The sequence below is a fragment of the Vipera berus genome, assembly GCF_964194415.1.
Source record: "Vipera berus genome assembly, chromosome: 2".
Lineage (NCBI taxonomy): Eukaryota > Metazoa > Chordata > Lepidosauria > Squamata > Viperidae > Vipera > Vipera berus.
This window is the reverse complement of record NC_138203.1, coordinates 161,143,508-161,156,202: the sequence shown is the minus strand read 5'-3', so window position 1 is coordinate 161,156,202 and position 12,695 is coordinate 161,143,508.

Below are 12,695 nucleotides of genomic sequence, written 5' to 3'. Positions count from 1 at the left end.
TAGCCATAAAAGACCATCAACCAATTAAGAGATTATATGCCTGGAAAGTCTAACACAATGCACTGCTTTCACTACTTTGTTTCGCTTTTTTTAAAAAAAAATACAATAAAATAAAAGTTTGCTTAGTCTTGTGTTTTAGTTCCTTACTTTCCTATTCCTAATATAAAATACAGGGTAGTTTCCACGCCAATATTTTTTATAATTCTTTTAAAAGCTGGTGTGAGGACCTGGTCTGCGTTGGAGCCTTTCAGCTAGGTTGGACTTCCACGCCCATCATCTCCATTCAGAACAGTGAACATAATTTCCCATGCTAGTAGGTTCGTGTCATTGAACAAAAGACAAATTATGGTGCCAAACCTTTGAACTTCCATACCGTACATACATAATTTGATACGGAGTTGTACTTAATGATAAGAAACAGAATAAACTACTTTTAAAAAAAAACTTGGTTGGACGCCTGCACTGGAAAATAGACTACAGGGCGACACAGACTGGCTGTGAACTGCCACTAAATTGCCAGCTGGCATCGCTCTGTTATTCTTCATGGGACAAAACTTTTAAGCATGACCTGATTGAGAACCAGAACATCCTGTATATACTTGATAAGCCCAAAACTTTTACGCCAAAAATTGGGTTCAGGTTATCTGTGGACCAGAGCTCAGAGTTTTTAAATCTTGTCATGGTCTTAAAATTGCAGTTTTATAACTGATGACATAACAGTTTGCAGTTCCCCACCTGTCACTGCAGTTAAAAATTCACGGTTCAGCAAATTTTTCATGGTAGTTTGACTGAAATTTCAAGGGTCGACTTATCTATGGATGAGCTCTTCCACATAATACATATAATTTTCTGATTGGTTAAGGATTTGACTCTTAATTTAGCAAACATTATGACTTTTGTTAAGTACCCCTTCAAGATATTTAAAACACTAATTATTTCAATAGCATATTAATTCAATAGCATAAAACCAGACTTTGGTTTTAAAGTCTCTACTTGGCAGAAGACATACTATTTTAAGATTTGCTGAACCAACATATTCCTGAAAAATGTCAGTTTTCGTGGCTGTCAGTCTAATAGCTGCTGGGTTATGCTCTTGTGGACAGCCATCTACTACTTATTGGTAGGTGCAAATTCCAGCTTCAGATCTCACTGCCACGGGTTAAAATGGTTTCAGAAGGAGCAAGATAGCTATCCTTGAAACTGAAATTGGTCCCATCTAAGTAGGACTATGTTGGTGGTTTGCTGGGCCTGGGGTAGGGTATAAATTCTCTGAAGCTTGTTTGTAACAAAAGAGTATGAAATGGATGGGCGCCAGCTGTTAACTGGTCATTTCTGAGGTCCAGTCCATTCTTGGTGCCTGACTCTGTGACCGCCCTTCCTTCTGTGGCATGAGGCCTTTATTGGTGCATGTGGAGCTCTGCTGCAAGTTGAATGCTTGTTCCAGTAGATTCACTGTTAGGGCAAGCCAGGGTCACCCTTTTAGGAAATAAATCTGAGAGTTGTGGAAAAGAAATAATCTCAAGGAAACAGCATGTGTCCTGGTCGCCTTTGGTGATGGGTCAGCATTTATTGTTGGCAGAAATTACCGTCCCAGGTCAGATGTCGTTGCTACTGCTTAAGGGTGATGCTTCCTTTAGAAGTAGCTGCCGCCAGTCTGCTTGGAATGCTGTAGCAGACAAGTTGTCCATGCCAAGTTAGAATGGACCAGTTTGGGCACGAGTAGGAAATGTACTAGGTATTTTTCATAATATTTTCAGAAAACAAATCCCTGTAGTACCCCTGTCCATGGAGCCTAAGTTCATTATCCTGCCATCCATCCTCGAATTGTGGAAGAACTTGCTTTACTGAGTTTACTTCAGTCACCTGTCATACAATGACTTACAAGCAGCCCAAGAACTTTGGTTGCAGATAAAGCAGGTCGATACAATCATCGTTATATGTTAGGCAAACTAGGTGAGGAGCCATCATGGTGTATACTGTGGGGTCAAGTTCCATTCTGTTTCCTGCCATTGCTCAAGATTTAGTTTCTGAAAAACTAGGAGAAGAAACTCAGCAATTATATATTCAGGACACACACACACACACACACACACACACACACACACGTCCTTAATGTGTATTAAGGTCCTCAATACAAAGCATCCTGGAGAATTATTATTTTTTCACTCAACTAGATCAAGTAAATAGGGGTTCTTGACCTATAGTTCAGTGTGTATTCTTTCATTTTATATTCAAATTACAATAAAGAGGCCTAACATTGGTCTATGATTTGTACTCTGCACAAATTATACAGAGTCCCTTGGAACATATTTAGGTTGTCTTGTTTATACTCTCTTGAGCCCATGTGGTTTAGCTACTCCCTTTTGGGCAGATCGCTGATGTGAGTTGAATGTAATCCAGAAGGATTAGAGTGTGTTCCATTATATTCTTGCTGTAGCATTTGAAATTCACCAAAAGCATGGAGAGAGGCAACTTCAGGCATGAGAAACATGCATCCAAAAACTGATTGGCCAGAAGCTTTTACAGACAGTAGCCGGCTGACAACCAAGCTGTGCTACTGAATCCCAACCAAATAGAGAACCCGAGTCTTGTTTGTGTGTACAAAACAGTTCTTCTTTCTAAATTATGGGTTTTATTATTTGGAGAGATGCTATTGGAAATTCATGTTCCCTTGACTTTGAACTACAGATCCCAAGATTCCTTGGGAATGAGAAAACTAGCATCTAATTCAAGATGGATCAAATGCACACCCAAATTGCTGACCTCTCTCAGGAAAATTGTCTTCTTTCTCCTGGCAGTGGGATCTTGCTAATGTAAGAGAGTGAGGCCCAGGGGAGAAGATGTGAGAGTGGAAATTTCAACTATGTTCTGGCCATGTTTGGTTCTCTGTCCCCACCAACAGAATTTAAAGTATAGCCCCTGCATCAGTTGCTATAACTACCATCCTGTTTTAATGTGATATAATCCAACACAAGTGTCTTGCTACTGTTACAACCTTTCCACGGCCAAAAACTGTGCCTTGTTCCCAGGAAATCTTTTGATCCTTAATATTGCAAGAAAGTGTGGTTTCCCCCACCTTTGTTTGTGCAACTTGTTTTAAGGTCATTAAACTACAAACCTTTGGGAGGTAAATAACCCACTTTCTGGGGCAATAAGTTTCTAGGAATCAGGAGAATAAGAATTTATGTTGGATCATTTCCTGTAATGTAGTGCCCTCCAATTCTGAGACACTTCCATCATGACAAACTTGTCCAGGAAACATTACTGGTGTTTTGTAGCAGGGAAAGTCCAGGGGCAGGACTGGGAGGCTGTGCAGAGCAAATAACAAAATAGCAGATAGGTTATTTGATCACCACTTATCCAAAATGTATTGTAGAGTTAAAGAAGAGTAGCAGTGTGAGTAATGTGTGAATTGGAACTGACTGACTATAGATGCTGTTTCTGACTTTTATGGAATGATTTCTTGGATGTTTATTAAACATTATTTCAATATTTCTTTAGTATTCTGTTATGGAATGTTAACAAACATTAACAAATCGTGATGATGATGATGGTGAGTCTTCAACTGTTCCTGCATTTCCAGGTGGTGACTGGGATAAGGACCATTTTTGTATGTTTAAGGCTAATACACCAGGTATGCCCCTTCCTTAACTACTGTACTCAGATTTAGCAACAGTTACTCACGTCTTGTAACATCTCATCAGGTGCTCACATGGGGTTTTGTGGAGGACTGTACTTGGAAAGTGTTTTGAAGCTCTAACTGGGTGTTTCTCAACTCTGGCAATTTTAAGATGTGGGGACTTCAACTCCCAGAATTGCCCAGTCAGCAAAGTTAACTAGGGAATTCTGGGAGTTGAAGTCCACATATTTAAAGCTACCAAGATTGAGAAACACTGCTCTAAATCAGGGGTCCCCAACCCTCAGTCCGTGGACCAGTACTGGGATGTGGCATGCCAGCAACCAGTCCGTACAAACAAGCAAAGCCCCATCCGCGAGATGCAGGCAGCACACAAAATCACGGACTCTGGTCTACAGAAAAACCTCTCCATGGAACCGGTCCCTGGTGCCCAAAAGGTTGGGGACCTCTGCTCTAAATGATACAAACTATGGTAGCTGGGATGCCCATGTTAAAAGATCAGCACTAGTTCCCAGTTGTTACCCTGGGATACTTTAAGGTATTAGTGAATCTTCTAAACACCTTGGGCCTAGATATCTTGAGAGATCTCTTCTTCCATTAAGAATCTATCTGTATGTTAACAGGTTGTCACTTGGCACATAGGTGAAGTCCTTTCTCTGTTTCATTCCCAAGCTCTGGAAGACAGTCTCTGCAAGCTGCCTTCTCTGCCTTTTGAAAAGCAGCCAGGCATGTTTCTTCTGCCAGGCTTTTCACTATTGCAGTTTTCATATTTTGATTTTGTACTGTATTTGTGCTTTGTATTTTTATCACTGTCAGCCATGGATGTTCAATGCAAATATAAATGTGGAATTCCAATGAATACACGTCCCCACATTCCGTCTACATTTTATTCTCCTCCCCTCAAAGTCATGCAGTCATATTTCTTCCCTTGTCAGGATGCAGTCCTCAGGATGCAGAAGTTAACCTTGTAATCATGATATTTTGATAAAGCCAGAGATAAACAGTGAAATCAGGTAATAGTGCCTTCAAAGTGGTGAAGAACTTCAACAGTTGATATATAATGTGGGCCCTCTGTTATGGAATTTTGTTATCATTGCTTCCTTTGTTCTTATACAGTTCAGGCATATTTGGCTGAAACTCCAAAGCTATCTATCCATCCAGCATATTTGGCTGATACCTTCAGTTCTAACTGGGAGAGATCTTCGAGATTTTCTCATACACTTTCCAGGAGAAACTCAATCTTTTATCCTGAGTGTGACATATAAAATATATGAGAATCAGTTTTGACTAAGTTAATTTATTAATGATGAATAAAAGCAGGAGTTAGTGCTACATATAACATGTGCAATAGCACGTTTTGCACAAAGTTATATATGCCCCCACAGCATGAACAAACGAGATGATACCTCTCGCCTACCAGCCATTTGGAAACTCGCCTTGATTGACGGACGAGTCCCAACCACCAAGAATGATACCAGATCCAAACTCATGATAACATCACATGACATCACCACTACACAAACATTCAAAAAGCAAATCCGAACCCACAATGATAACGAGGCACAACCACAAAACAGAAACCTAACTACAGCTGCAACATCAGCCACTTTAAACCCCTCCAAACTACACAATAAGCAAACTGACACCCACTATAAAAACATGGCACCACCACAAACATGAAGCCGAACAAAAGCAGCACAACTCACCAGCTCAGGTCTAAGGCTGGTAGCTGAGGCCAGCCCATCCACTCAAAACACACCCCCACCCAATCAGAACACACCCACCATTCAAAACACACTCCCACCCAATCAGAACACACTTAATCTCCCACCCAATCAGAGCACACCTCCACCCACAGAACACACCCCCTCTGGCAGTTTAAAAAAGAGGAACAAGCAGCCACATGTTTCTCCCAGAAGAAGGAAGCTGAAGCCACCAGCCTGAGGATGACGGATGGGATTCTGTCGAAACGTTGCTCCTACACCTTCAATTCTACGCGGGGAAAACCCCGAATGACCAAAGATCCATACACACACACACACACATTAAGCCTTACAAATATTTTAAAAAGGGACCTTTTTCATTTCTTAGACCTCCTGACTACCTAAATTCCTTGGCCAGCCTTCCTATTCTTCAAAATGCCATTCAAAGCCTTATTCAGTTGCTGAGTTATGCAGCCCTGATGCAAGGTTTTGTTTTTGAGATTCTCATTGATCAGTTGACTACATCTCTTCCCTTTAAACTACCTGCCCAAGGTGAACTGACAGTCAGCTTCTCCTTTGAATGAAACCATGCTGGCTGCTTCTAGCTTATTAAATTCCAGAAGCATTTGGAATATTAAAAAGTCAACATTTAGACTTTTAAAGGTAAAGGTAAAGGTTCCCCCGCATGTGTGTGCTAGTCGTTTCCGACTCTAGGGGCCGGTGCTCATCTCCGTTTCAAAGCCGAAGAGCCAGCGCTTGTCCGAGGACGTCTCTGTGGTCATGTGGCCGGCATGACTAGACGCCAAAGGCGCACGGAACGCTGTTACCTTCCCACCGTAGTGGTCCCTATTTTTCTACTTGCATTTTTACGTGCTTTCAAACTACTAGGTTGGCAGAAGCTGGGATGAGTAACAGGCGCTCACTCTGCTACGCGGCACTCGGGATTCGACCCGCCAAACTGCCGACCTTCTGATCGACAAGCTCAGCGTCCTAACCCACTGAGCCACCGCGTCCCTTGTTTAGACTTTTACTCCAGTCCAAATCCATACTGTAGGTCTTATGTTCACTACATTTATGCAGTGTACATTTTGTACTGTTTTAGTTAAGATGTGGATTTTTGTTGGTGGTGAAGCTTTTCTCTCTCTTCTGATTGCTCTATTTTCTGCTTCCATTCAGTTTCCCTGATTAAGTATTCTTTCAATTTAAATAGTCTCTGAGTGTGTTCTAGAATTCCCTCTACAGTAAACAGAAATCTGTGCCTTATTTCTTCCATCAAGTTACTCCGACCTACCACTTCCTCCATAAGGACTTGAGAGAATTTCTGCTGCTATAAGGGTGGACCTTGTCTGTGCTTTAAATCATTTGCAAATCATGTAATGTTTTGTATTTTCAGTTTGTGACACTGGAGTAGTTAATGGATTTATCCACTGAAATGGATTGGCAAGAAGTTTGAAGCAGAAGAAACTTTATGAAGAATAGTCTCAACCATGAAAATTCACCGGATGGCCTCATTCAGGGTCTTTCAGCCAAATCTATTTCCCCAGGACAGACGTGAGGAAGATGGCAGGAGAGAATCCTGTGTATTTTGTCTTGAGCTCTCAGAGGAAAAGATAGGATATAAATCTAATGAATGAATAGCCAAAGATAGGATATAAATCTAAGGAATGAATAGTGACTATAATTTGTGGTGGATATTTCATCATCAATTCCTAGCTGTAGGGGCAAGAAACAAGAGCAGACCAGGTATGCTGAGGCAAATTGATCTTCATGGCCTTCCTTAATCTGGCTATCTCTAGATATGAGAGATCTAGAAAAAATCACCTGGAGATGTTGTCTGTCATCTTCAACATGGCATTGTTTAACTGTAAATGCTGCCTTAGACCTGAGATCTTTGGTGCTGTCCTAGTGAGCAACAGGGCATTTTCTTTGTGGCCCTTAAGTACACTAGTATTTAAGAGTTACATTACTCTTATTGCTAAGCATTCTTCTGGTTCAGCCATTGGGCCAGAAACTGGTGCCGGCCTCACATGTCTGCTGCAGGACAACTTAAGAAAACAGATGGGTGGATTCCCTTACTGCTGGGAAAACACAATAATTCTCCCTAAAGAAGGCATGTTTTGAGAGATGGTTGGACCTGATCTTTAGCTAGCTGGTCCATATGAGTGCTGGGGGGCAGGTTCTGCCAAGTAAATTAGTCCAGGTTTGCCATTTCTCATGCAGATCTTGCATAGCAGCATTAAAGCTGCTCACTCCCTGTAAGGGAGGATGGGTGTACCTTGCCCAGCAAAGCACATACAGCTGTCTACTTTGATGGGCAAAATGCATGAATCCCATCTTACCCAAGGTGAAGCTGCTTTTGCCTAAGCAGGCTATTAGGTACATTTTAAAAAAAACCAAAGGAGTCTTAACAACTTCAGTGGCAGAACTTTTTTGAATTAAGCCAGAGGAAATTCTCTTAATGGAGAATAGGTGGAGAAGTTCTTCCTGCTTGAATCAGCACTGCTGTGCCCTGAGAGTTTGTGTGACAGGCCATTTCTGAAACTGTATCTGATGGTTTCACATGATACTTACGGGCATGTAAAAAAACCTCCCAACTTACAAGGATTTCTTGGGATTTCTTCTTCTTTCTTTGTGGGGAAAATTAACTTTCAGGGAATTTTTTTTTAAAAAATAAATGCATTTAGCACTCTCTCATGAGTCCACAATGGAATGGGCTGCCACATGAAGTGATGAATTCTCTCTCTTTTTGTTATTATTACATAAACAACAGCTAGATGATCTCCTGTCAGAAATGTGCAGGGGATTCTGCACTGAGTAAGGGCTTGGATTATATCAAGATTCCTTCCAGTGGTTTATGAAGCACCAGTTAAGACTTTATGCGAGCAGATTTCTCAGTGGAAGCCCTGTTTGTCCTGATGCCAAAGCCAAAATTACCAGGAAGGAAGCCACAACATAACCAGAAGAGCCTATGCCCATAGCAGTTAAAATATCCAAGGGGATCTGGGCAGAACACAACACAGGACGGATTAGAACCCACAACAAAAGAGATGTGGCTCATATATTCTCAGCACTCTTTTTCTTTTTTTGCTTAGTGTGAATGCCCAATGGAACAGGTAGGTATTAGTTGATAATACCAACTGATACTTGGCCAATGAAAAAAAAAGTAACCCTAGCATTTTGAATAACTGGTCAGTTGCCTAAAGCAGAGGAGTGTATTCCAGCATCCCCAATATTTTAAACTCTTGTCCATCAGTAGGGCCAGAAACATACTCAATCTGAGATAAAGAGGACATGAATATGATGTAAAGAGGATTGACAATTGTATATTTAAAGTCACATTTTTTTTCTTTTCCCCCCTCCTTTCCCTCACTTCTCTACTCCCTTCTCCCTTCCCCATCTTTTCCACTATTTAGTTTTGTATTTTGATTGTATCATATATTATAAACTATTAAAACTTTGAATTAAACAGTCACCAGAGATTGTGAAATAAAATATCACTCTTCCTCCTGCTCCATCTCAGATAGTTATTATCAAGGTATCAATGAAGTGCTGAAAAGGATTTGCATATTAAATTGCATACTGAAATGATGAAGAAATAATGATGGAGGAAAGCAAGTGAAATTGCCTGGCAAAAAGTTCTATGTGAATGGAAATGTGATTGACTAGTCTGTATTGTTCTGGCATTGAGGTACTACCATTTTGTTATTGTATATGTTGACCTTGGACCCAAGTTGCTTCCTGCTGGGTATCATTCCATAAGAATAGGTCAGGACTAAAATCATCAGGATTTCCAGCAGAGGAGGCCAATGAACTATGGAGCAATTTAAGGCCAGGATCAGTTTAGGACCTGAGCCAGTTTATCTGAGAGTATCTCTCAAGAGACAACAAGCTTTGTGTCCTGAAGAAACTTGGCTGACTGGTGTTCTGTGCATTAATATTCACTTAAATGTTGTCCTTGTCAGCACTGTCATCCAATCCAGCAGTGGGAATAATAAACTCTGCTGCCAGCACAGAAATTCTGACAAGATTTTTCTTCCTATGCTGTCCAACTGCCTACCACTTACCCTTCCTTGCAAATATGAAAGTATTAACATAGCGCATTAATTAAATCTGGCCAATGCATTTATGTCTGAATGGATATGATGCCATAGTCAGGATAGGAAGCCAGCTGTGGCCAAACATTATCATCCAGCCCAAGAACAAGAAGATCACTATCAAAGCTGACACTGTCGTCCCAAAAATGAGAATTGGAAAACTGCCATGAAAAAGGCCAGGGACCGCAAATGTCTTCAGTATGTCTTTCTACCAGATGGGTTGAGAGCAAAAATACATTGTCTCTTTCCATGCTTTTCTAAGTGCCTGAAACCTCAACAAAAGCCACTACAGTATAGCGAGCTTGCAGGTAGGCAAAACTTCAAATCAAACATGAGCATCTGTGTGGGAGGCAAGTGAGAGAGAAATGATTAAAAGTGCGTTTCAATGTCATCTTTTCTTTTGCTTGTGAGTCACAATGTGGCATGCAAGTAAGAAAGGGATGGAAATTACCCTGCAATCCCACCATGCATGTTCGGTCATTCTGACAAAATTGTGACTTACCCTGGATGCCACTGTTAGCCAGCTAATGGTCAACACCATCTAGTCATCCAGAAACATATACATTAAAGACAAGTCACTGCCAATATGAGGTAATGGCCAACACATCACACAGCAAAGGATCACTGGGGATTCCTTAAAACAGAGGTCCCCAACCTTTTGGGCACCAGGGACTGATTACGTGGAGAGAGGTTTTTCCATGGACTGGAGGGGATGTGGTTTTGTGTGCTCCCTGCATCCTGCAGATAGGGCTTTGTTTGTTTTTATGGCCCGGTTGCTGGCATGCTGTGGCCCGGTACCAGTCCACGGCACGGGGGATGGGGACCCCTGTCTTAAAAACACTGGCTTCTTATCTAGAGGAGAGAAACTAATAAAAGAGAATATACTGTATGTCACTCAGGACTGAACTGTAGAATTCTTGGCGCTCTCTAAGCTTGGTTGTTTGCTTGCAGGTGTTTCATTACTCTACTACCGGTAGGTATCATCATCTGTACTGGTGAGTGTAGGATTTGCTCTATGCTTTTTATACAGTCACTTGCCCTGCCAATATTGGTGGGAATGTGGTTTTCTCCTTGGTAGTTCCTTGATCAGGATATTGTTTTGTCCCTGTTTGTCTGGTGTTAATCTCTGCTTATTTTGGGTTTTAGCTACTGGAAAGGATGTGTTCTGCTCTTTTTGTTTCCTTCTTAGCTTTTTAAAATTGCCTCTTTTGAATGGTGTATACATGTGATCTATCTCTATGTGATTGTTGATGGCTGATTTCTCTGAATGCGAACCTTAAATGAATTCCCTAGCATTTTTGGATATAGTTTGGTCTGAGATGCTTACAGATTCCCAGTTGAAACTATATTTGAGGCTCTCCATGTATTGTGACATTATGGATTTTCTATATTATCTTCTGATTACTAGTTGGTGTTTATGACATGCTCTGCTAATCTTTTGCCTGTCTGTCCTAAACAGGGGCTGTTAAAGTCATTCCTCTAAATATTCTAATGATTTTTTTTTTGCCCTTGGCCTCCTGAGTGTTTCAGTTTACTTAAGGTATATGGGAAGACATCAGTTGGCTTGTGTGCTGTGGTGATGCTATGTGGTTGTAATAATCAGTTGTTTCTGAATTATTTTTAATGTGTGGTAGTATTCTTTTCTTAGCTTGTACTGGGTGTGCTGTAATGAGTTGAATGGTCAAGCACTTTTTAATGAAGTTGTGTAGCTTATTCATTTTGCTGGAAGACAGATGGTTGTGTCCTTTATCTGGCATTTTGAATTGTTGCAATGTATTTGTACGCATCAGAGTTATGTCTCTATACAGCTCTTTTTGTGGGAGATTGGGTTGTTATTTTGGTATTGGAGGACTTGGTTAGTGTGGGTTGTTTTTAATAGACTTGTGTTTCTAATTTGCTATTTTTTTTTCTGCTGATGAGGATATCTAGGAAGGGTAGTGTGTTGTTGTTTTTCCCTTGTGAATTTTATTTCTTTGAAGATATTGTTGATTGTTTCATGTGTCTTTTCTAGTTGTTCCTTTTTTATTATGGTGAGGGTGTCATCTATACACTAAATCTATACTTTGGGATGCATCTGTGGGAGTGCAATAGTTTCTAGGTGCTGCATTATGGTCTCTGCTACGAGTCCTGAGAGTGGTGATTTCATGGGTGCTTCTCTGATTTGTTGGTATATTTGTCCATCAAACTGAAAGTAGCTAATGAGGCACAGGTTGATGAGGTCCATGATTCTGTGTATTTGGTTGGGTTAGGTGCAATATGTAGTACCGGAAATCTGGCACCCGCCCATCCTACTGTGGAATGAGTGAATGAGGCATAATTGTGGCATCCTATTTTATGCATTCAGTGAAGCAATGTATTCGGTTGAATATTTTGTGGTCTTGCCTAGAACTCTTAACTTAGTAAATCGTAAATAGATCTGAGTCCAAATCCATTTGCTGAAGACAGATATACTCAACAACATACACACACACACACAACCTGCAACAGCAATGCTTTGTTGGCATTATCGATTACAAAATGACGACTGTGAACATGAGCACTCTTATTGTAATAGAAATTTATTATCCTATAAAACTTAAAGACCACAACACCTAATGGGGGCAATCAAATACAAGTTAGTAAAAATAAAAAAATGAAGAAAAAAAAATAGACTTGGATGTTTTTGCTAAAACCCAAGCAGGTCTAAAACCTTGAGGCTAACACACCAGCAGAGTCTGAAGAGTGAAAGCTGACATCCAGGAGTTGCTTGGGAAGTGAGTTTTCACCACGAAACAGGTGGCCGCTGATGGTGAGGTCTGTGGCCCTAACCATCAGGCCTGTGGGCTGCCATCCACAGGAAGCAAAGGAAACAAAATCAGCATGGGTTTTAAATCAAGAGATCCCCAGATTAGGCAGATATCAAGCAAAAGCATTAAAGGACAAAAGACCATAATCTTTTTTAACAAGAAGGAACAGGGTGAGCAAGGAAGTGATGGCCAGTTAGGAAAAGAGACATAGAAATCTTAGGGCAATAAGCTGGAATTAGGAGGCAAATACAAAGCAGATTTATGGTGAATCCTGTAGTAATCTGAACTGCAAAAAGGTCACCAGGAGATTTGTCTATTTGTTTGTCAATTTTCTAGACTGCTCATTTCCAAAAAGATACTAGGCAGTTTCACCAAATAAAAACAGAAGGAAAACAACTTTACAAAAAAAAGAGCAACAGTCACACCAAGGAATATAATATACTCCTTACATCAGCCCAAGTCTAAAGGAGCCCAT